Source organism: Somniosus microcephalus, chromosome 12 (assembly GCF_052327205.1).
Source record: "Somniosus microcephalus isolate GS21.2 chromosome 12, FLI_Smic_1.0, whole genome shotgun sequence".
Lineage (NCBI taxonomy): Eukaryota > Metazoa > Chordata > Chondrichthyes > Squaliformes > Somniosidae > Somniosus > Somniosus microcephalus.
Window position 1 is genome coordinate 216,592,786 of NC_140998.1, and position 6,000 is coordinate 216,598,785.

General features: G+C 52.8%; 1 protein-coding gene across 1 annotated transcript in view; it reads left to right on the forward strand.

Annotated features, from left to right (window-relative positions):
- Positions 1–6,000, forward strand: part of LOC147110108 (sialic acid-binding Ig-like lectin 13) — a 72,455-nt gene that overhangs the window by 63,055 nt on the left and 3,400 nt on the right. The gene's annotated exons all lie outside the window — the stretch shown is intronic.

The following is a 6,000-nucleotide window of genomic DNA, read 5'->3' on the forward strand; positions in this document are numbered from 1 at the left end:
TTCTCCTCATATCCCGCAATCCCACCTTCTCCCCATGTCCCTCAATCGCACCTTCTCCCCATATCCCTCAACCCCACCTTCTCCTCATATCCCTCAATCCCACCTTCTCCTCATATCCCGCAATCCCACCTTCTCCCCATGTCCCTCAATCGCACCTTCTCCCCATATCCCCCAACCCCACCTTCTCCTCATATCCCTCAATCCCACCTTCTCCCCATAACCCTCAACCCCACCTTCTCCCCGTATCCCTCAACCACACCTTCTCCCCATATCCCTCAATCTCACCTTCTCCCCATATCTCTCAATCCCACCTTCTCCCCATATCCCTCAATCTCACCTTCTCCCCATATCCCTCAATCTCACCTTCTTCCCATATCCCTCAACCCCACCTTCTCCCCATATCCCTCAATCCCACCTTCTCCCCGTATCCCTCAGCCCCACCTTCTCCCCATATCCCTCAATCCCACCTGCTCCCCGTATCCCTCAATCCCACCTTCTCCCCATATCCCTCAATCCCACCTTCTCCCCGTATCCCTCAATCCCACCTTCTCCCCATATCCCTCAATCCCACCTTCTCCCTGTATCCTTCAACCCCACCTTCTCCCCATATCCCTCAATCCCACCTTCTCCCCGTATCACTCAATCCCACCTTCTCCCCATATCCCTCAATCCCACCTTCTCCTCATATCCCGCAATCCCACCTTCTCCCCATGTCCCTCAATCGCACCTTCTCCACATATCCCTCAACCCCACCTTCTCCTCATATCCCTCAATCCCACCTTCTCCCCGTATCCCTCAATCCCACTTTCTCCCCATATCCCTCAATCCCACCTTCTCCCCATATCCCTCAATCCCACCTTCTCCCTGTATCCCTCAACCCCACCTTCTCCCCATATCCCTCAATCCCACCTTCTCCCCGTATCACTCAATCCCACCTTCTCCCCATATCCCTCAATCCCACCTTCTCCTCATATCCCGCAACCCCACCTTCTCCCCATATCCCTCAATCCCACCTTCTCCCCATATCCCTCATCCCCACCTTCTCCCCATATCCCTCAACCCCACCTTCTCCCCATAACCCTCAACCCCACACTCTCCCCATATCCCTCAATCCCACCTTCTTCCCATATCCCTCAACCCCACCTTCTCCCCATATCCCTCAACCCCACCTTCTCCTCATATCCCTCAATCCAACCTTCTCCCCATATCCCCCAACCCCACCTTCTCCCCATGTCCCTCAATCCCACCTTCTCCTCATATCCCTCAATCCCGCCTTCTCCCCATAATCCTCAGCCCCACCTTCTCCCCGTATCCCTCAACCCCACCTTCTCCCCATATCACTCAATCTCACCTTCTTCCCATATCCCTCAACCCCACCTTCTCCCCATATCCCTCAATCTCACCTTCTTCCCATATCCCTCAACCCTACCTTCTCCCCATACCCCTCAACCCCACATTCTCCCCACACCCCTCAATCTCACCTTCTTCCCATATCCCTCAACCTCACCTTCTCCCCACATCCCTCAATCCCACCTTCTCCCCGTATCCCCCAACCCCACCTTCTCCCCGTATCCCTCAGCCCCACCTTCTCCCCATATCCTTCAATCCCACCTTCTCCCCATATCCCTCAATCCCACCTTCTCCCCATATCCCTCAATCCCACCTTCTCCCCGTATCCCTCAATCCCACCTTCTACCCATATCCCTCAATCCCACCCTCTCCCTGTATCCTTCAACCCCACCTTCTCCCCATATCCCTCAATCCCACCTTCTCCCCGTATCACTCAATCCCACCTTCTCCCCATATCCCTCAATCCCACCTTCTCCTCATATCCCGCAATCCCACCTTCTCCCCATGTCCCTCAATCGCACCTTCTCCCCATATCCCTCAACCCCACCTTCTCCTCATATCCCTCAATCCCACCTTCTCCTCATATCCCGCAATCCCACCTTCTCCCCATGTCCCTCAATCGCACCTTCTCCCCATATCCCCCAACCCCACCTTCTCCTCATATCCCTCAATCCCACCTTCTCCCCATAACCCTCAACCCCACCTTCTCCCCGTATCCCTCAACCACACCTTCTCCCCATATCCCTCAATCTCACCTTCTCCCCATATCTCTCAATCCCACCTTCTCCCCATATCCCTCAATCTCACCTTCTACCCATATCCCTCAATCTCACCTTCTTCCCATATCCCTCAACCCCACCTTCTCCCCGTATCCCTCAGCCCCACCTTCTCCCCATATCCCTCAATCCCACCTGCTCCCCGTATCCCTCAATCCCACCTTCTCCCCATATCCCTCAATCCCACCTTCTCCCCGTATCCCTCAATCCCACCTTCTCCCCATATCCCTCAATCCCACCTTCTCCCTGTATCCTTCAACCCCACCTTCTCCCCATATCCCTCAATCCCACCTTCTCCCCGTATCACTCAATCCCACCTTCTCCCCATATCCCTCAATCCCACCTTCTCCTCATATCCCGCAATCCCACCTTCTCCCCATGTCCCTCAATCGCACCTTCTCCCCATATCCCTCAACCCCACCTTCTCCTCATATCCCTCAATCCCACCTTCTCCCCATATCCCTCAATCCCACCTTCTCCCCATATCCCTCAATCCCACCTTCTCCCCATATCCCTCAACCCCATCTTCTCCCCATACCCCTCAACCCCACATTCTCCCCATATCCCTCAACCCCACCTTCTCCCCATATCCCTCAACCCCACCTTCTCCCCATATCCCTCAATCCCACCTTCTCCCCATATCCCCCAACCCCACCTTCTCCTCATATCCCTCAACCCCACCTTCTCCCCATATCCCTCAACCCCACCTTCTCCCCGTATCCCTCAACCCCACCTTCTCCCCATATCCCTCAATCCCACCTTCTCCCCATATCCCTCAATCCCACCTTCTCCCCATATCCCCCAACCCCACCTTCTCCCCATATCCCTCAATCCCACCTTCTCCCCATATCCCCCAACCCCACCTTCTCCTCATATCCCTCAATACCACCTTCTCCCCATAACCCTCAACCCCACCTTCTCCCCGTATCCCTCAACCCCACCTTCTCCCCATATCCCTCAATCTCACCTTCTCCCCATATCCCCCTTTCAGGCAGCGCGTTCCAGATCACAACAACTCGCTGCGTAAAAACAATTCTCCTCATCTCCCCCTCTGGTTCTTTTACCGATTATCTTCAATCTGTGTCCTCTGGTTACCGACCCTCCTGCCACTGGAAACAGTTTCTCCTTATTTACTCCATCAAAACCCCTCATGATTTTGAACACCTCTATTAAATCTCCTCTTAACCTTCTCTGCTCTAAGGAGAACAACCCCAGCTTCTCCAGTCTATCCACATCACTGAAGTCCCTCATCCCTGGGACCATTCTGGTCAATCTCCCCCTTAACCTTCTCTGCTCTAAGGAGAACAACCCCAGCTTCTCCAGTCTCTCCACATCACTGAAGTCCCTCATCCCTGGCACCATTCTGGTCAATCTCCCCTTAACCTTCTCTGCTCTAAGGAGAACAATCCCAGCTTCTCCAGTCTCTCCACATCACTGAAGACCCTCATCCCTGGGACCATTCTGGTCAATCTCCCCTTAACCTTCTCTGCTCTAAGGAGAACAACCCTAGCTTCTCCAGTCTCTCCACATCACTGAAGTCCCTCATCCCTGGCACCATTCTGGTCAATCTCCCCTTAACCTTCTCTGCTCTAAGGAGAACAATCCCAGCTTCTCCAGTCTCTCCACATCACTGAAGTCCCTCATCCCTGGCACCATTCTGGTCAATTTCCCCTTAACCTTCTCTGCTCTAAGGAGAACAACCCCAGCTTCTCCAGTCTCTCCACATCACTGAAGTCGCTCATCCCTGGGACCATTCTGGTCAATCTCCCCTTAACCTTCTCTGCTCCAAGGAGAACAACCCCAGCTTCTCCAGTCTCTCCACATCACTGAAGTCCCTCATCCCTGGGACCATTCTGGTCAATCTCCCCTTAACCTTCTCTGCTCTAAGGAGAACAACCCCAGCTTCTCCAGTCTCTCCACATCACTGAAGTCCCGCATCCCTGGAACCATTCTGGTCAATCTCCCCTTAACCTTCTCTGCTCTAAGGAGAACAACCCCAGCTTCTCCAGTCTCTCCACATCACTGAAGTCCCTCATCCCTGGGACCATTCTGGTCAATCTCCCCTTAACCTTCTCTGCTCTAAGGAGAACAACCCCAGCTTCTCCAGTCTCTCCACATCACTGAAGTCCCGCATCCCTGGAACCATTCTGGTCAATCTCCTCCGCACCCTCTCCAAGGCTTTGCATCCTTCCTGAAGTGTGCGGGGCCCAGAATTGGACACAATCCTCCCGCTGGGGCCTAACCAGTGTTTTATAAAGGGTTTAGCACTAACCTTTGTGCTATATGCCTTTATTTTATTTAAATATTTATTCACGGGAGGTGGACATCGCCAGTAAGGCCAGCATGTATTGCCCATCCCTCGGTGATTTGAGTATAAGAATAAAGACATCTTACTGCAATTATATAGGGCCCTGGTGAGACCCCACCTGGAGTATTGTGGACAGTTTTGTTCTCCTTACCTAAGGAAGGATATACTTGCCATAGAGGGAGTGCAACGAAGGTTCACCAGACTGGTTCCTGGGATGGGGGAACTGTCCTATGAGGCGAGATTGAGTAGACTAGGCCTATATTCTCTAGAGTTTAGAAGAATGAGAGGTGATCTCATTCAAACATATAAGATTCTGAGGGGGATTGACAGGGTAGATGCTGAGAGGCTGTTTCCCCCTGGCTGGAGAGTCTAGAACCAGGGGGCACAGTCTCAGGATAAGGGCTCGGCCATTGAGGACGGAGATGAGGAGGAATCTCTTCACTCAGAGGGCGGTGAATCTTTGGAATTCTCTGCCCCAGAGGGCTGTGGAGGCTCAGTCGTTGAGTATATTCAAGACAGAAGTCGATAGATTTTTGAATATTAAAGGAATCAAGGGATATGGGGATAGTGCAGGAAAGCGGAGATGAGGTCGAAGATCAGCCATGATCCCATTGAATGGCGGAGCAGGCTCGAGGGGCCGAATGGCCGACTCCTGCTCCTATATCTTATGTTCCTACGATCCTGCCCTGTAGCTCCAGCTAAGGTTTTATATCGGCTCATCATTAACCGCTAATGGAGAAAAGATAAAGCCTTAGGCCTACCTTGTCTGTATGGTCCTGCCTCACACGAGGCAATGCTGATAGCCACAAATCCATCAGGACATAGGAGCAGCAAGAGGCCGTTCAGCCCCTTGAGCCTGCCCCAACATTCAATAAGGTCATGGCTGATCCAATCTTGGCCTCAATGCCACTTTCCCGCCCACTCCCCATAACCCTCGACTCCCCTGTAGTTCAAATATCTGTCCACCTCCGCCTTGAATATACTCAATGACTCCGCCTCCACAGCTCTCCGGTGTAGAGAATTCCAAAGATTCACGACCCTCTGAGAGAAGAAAGTCCTCCTCATTTCCGTCTTAAAAGGGTGCCCCCTTATTCTGAGACTGTGACCCCTGGTTCTAGACACACCCACGAGGGGAAACATCCCCTCAGCATCTACCCTGTCAATCCCCCTCAGAATCTTATATGTTTCAATAAGATCCCCTCTCATTCTTCTAAACTCCAATGAGTATAGGCCCAACCTGCTCAACCTTTCTTCATAAGACAACCCCTTCATCTCAGGAATCAACCTCGTGAACCTTCTCTGAACTGCCTCCAATGCAAGTATATCCCTCCTTAAAGGAGGAGGCCATTCAGCCCCTTGAGCCTGTCCCGCCATTCAGTGAGATCCTGGTTGACCTGTATCTGTACTGGCAGCACGGTGGCATAGTGGTTAGCACTGTTGCCTCACAGCGCCAGGGACCCAGGTTCAAATCCGGCCTCGGGTGACTGTCTGTGTGGAGTTTGCACATTCTCCCCGTGTTTGCGTGGGTTTCCTCCGGGTGCTCCGGTTTCCTCCCACAGTCCAAAG